The 2,702-nt window shown below is 38.9% G+C and overlaps 1 protein-coding gene across 3 annotated transcripts in view; it reads left to right on the forward strand.

The window, feature by feature from the left end:
• The first annotated feature begins 1,175 nt into the window (after positions 1 to 1,175).
• The window catches only part of rffl (ring finger and FYVE-like domain containing E3 ubiquitin protein ligase), a 17,558-nt gene continuing 16,031 nt past the window's right edge, over positions 1,176 to 2,702 (forward strand). For all 3 annotated transcript variants that reach the window (XM_039777204.1, XM_039777214.1, XM_039777223.1), the window contains exon 1: positions 1,176 to 1,418. The gene's annotated coding sequence lies outside the window, so the exon portion shown is untranslated. The remainder of the gene's footprint in view (positions 1,419 to 2,702) is intronic.

Here is a 2,702-nt window from a genome sequence, read left to right on the forward strand (position 1 = left end):
TTCTCAGACATTTGTCACCTTTTTTTTTAAATTTGTTGCTTTTTCCGACATCTTTGTACGCTTTTTGTCGCATTTATGTTGATATGAAGCCCTACAAAAGTCATCAAAAGAGTTTCTCAGCCATCGTAAAATTTAGCAAATCAAAAAAAAAAAATGTATTGTGAACCCAAATTGATATACGGCCGGATCTAAACCTGCAAGGGGCCGGATTTGGCCCTCGGGCCTTGAGTTTGACACACGTGATGTAGACTATAAGATTTAAGCTGGTGAACAGGACCTGGAACATTGGCAGATGAGCTCCATCTGGTGGCTATCCAAGGTCCTAGGTTTAATTTTTAATATAAACGATGATGAATGCAACTACCAATGAGATTAATTCAGCCTCTACTTATTGGGCTTATCCAAGGAGCCAGAAAGCTGCTTTAAGCCCTGAGAGGGCCACCAGTTTATAAGCCTTTTGGAAGATTTTCTATAATTCTATTTCAAAATATAATTTATTTCTTCTTCATATTAAAGACACACCAACGCAGTACAATTATCAATAGAAACATTTAATAATCCTGCAACTTTTGAATATCCTAATTTAATATATAGACATACATTGAGGCCTACTGTTATTGGTCACACTTTATTTTAGTGATGAAACAATAATATTGGTGGTGGCTGGGTTGGTTCAGAATAAGTTTATTAAGGGAAGATTTTAAGTAATTTAACCACACAGAATAATGTTTTGACAAAACCTGTTTTATTCAATACTGAAGGAAAGAAGAAAGGAAGGAGGGAAAGAAGGAAGGAATGAGGTAAGGAAGGAAGGAGGATTCAGTTTCCTGTCCCAGAGGAGAGAAGAAACTAGAATATATTCACATTTAGTGAGTCTTATATTCCTTATATAATGTCGTTATATTCCTAGAAAAAAAAATAATATATATAAATATTATATATGTGTCTTTCTTTGTGTGTGTGTGTGTCTGTGTGCGTGTGTATGTGTGCGTGTGTATGTGTTTTTGTATGTGTGTCTGTCTCTGTCTGTGTGTGTGTGTTTCTCTCTGTGCGCGTGTGTGTGTGTGTGTGTGTGTGTCTGTCTCTGTGTGTGTGTGTGTGTGTGTCTGTGCGTGTGTGTCTGTCTCTGTGTGTGTGTGTGTGTGTGTCTGTGCGTGTGTGTTTGTATGTGTGTGCGCGTGCGTCCGCCCTTGCGTACGTGCGCGTGTGTGTTTGGTTTCCTTCTCTTCCTGGTTCCGTTGCTGTGTTGTTGTCTCAGACCTGAGACTCTTTTCTGTGTTTCTGTCCGTGAGTTTAGACCGTGAGGACGTCGCCATGTTGAGAAACTAGCAGCCGGACCTTTCGACCACTAACTAAGTTAGTTAGTGCTAGCTAACCTCGGTCAGTTAGCCACCTGCTAGCTGTCCGTATTATTACAGGTAAGACGGCTCATTGTGTCCATAATCCTTGTTGGTTCGGCTGTTACCCGAGTTAGTTTAACCCGATCTAACTGTCCCTGCTGTTGTCTTCTCTGTCTGTTTGTGTTAGTTTCACTCGTTAGTTTCTACAAACTTCACTAACTAGCCTACTGTTAGCCTAGCATTTAGCCTGCTAGCAGCCCAGGGTACTTTCCAGACTCCACACGCCAGACTCCGTTCACAAAATGTTGAATTTAACAGAGTCTGACTCAACTGTAAATAGATAGTCGTCTCTCAAACGTTAGCTTGTGATTGTTTACCTATTATCTAGAGACAGTCAACCATTCGGCATAAACAGATAACACAAAACAGTATTTATCTCAATAAAATATAAACCTGAAACAACGCTGGTTGTTAGTTTTTACTTTCCAGACTACGTTAACAAAATGTTGAATTTAACAGAGTCTGACTCAACTGTAAACAGATAGTCGTCACTAAAACGTTAAATTAAGATTTTGTACGTTTTATCTAGAGACTGTCAATCATTCGGCATAAACAGTTAAGGTGGTATTGTCTTAAAATGTAAACCTGACTTTAGCTAAGTCACAAACAACGCTGCCCTGTCTGTCCTCTATGCCTGATGATTAATTAAATAAGAGTCTTACTTCGTGAAACATGAAGCCGAATTCATCAGAAGATCTTGCTACGATGCACAAGTCTAATTAACCGATCAGTTTACTTTAAATATGTCTGACGACGAGAAAGCAACATAAACACGTCGATTTCTACCAGGTAGTTTGGCGAAGTGAAGCGATGAAGAAGTGTAAAATAACTTTTAAGTGCAACATCTGCTCAGTTAAATGTAGTCATATATGTTTTGGTAAAGCTCTGATAGTTTCAGAACAGTTCTTTACTGTGTGTGTCTGTGTGTGTGTTGTAGGACAAGCCTTCATTAACATTTTGATAGATTTAACGGAGTCTGGCTAGCCGTTAAACAGCTGTTCACCCAAATACAAAACTTAATATTTTACTTTAATCATAAAGACACGCATGTCCATTCGGCTAACATTTACGCCGAAGTTAGCACAAGTACTAATTCATACATATCAATCTATTTCCCAGGTGCTTTAGGTAACTAGTATCTGACCACGAGAACGGAACCCAAAAATAGTAGATTTGACCATGAGGTTTGGTCTACATTTATCGGCGGAGAGAACAGAGGGAATGGATTCAGATTCTTTAGGTCGGACTATGTAATAACACTACACTGTAAAAAATACTTAATGTAACCCGCGGGTTGTCTTC

The sequence above is a fragment of the Perca fluviatilis genome, chromosome 2 (assembly GCF_010015445.1).
Source record: "Perca fluviatilis chromosome 2, GENO_Pfluv_1.0, whole genome shotgun sequence".
Lineage (NCBI taxonomy): Eukaryota > Metazoa > Chordata > Actinopteri > Perciformes > Percidae > Perca > Perca fluviatilis.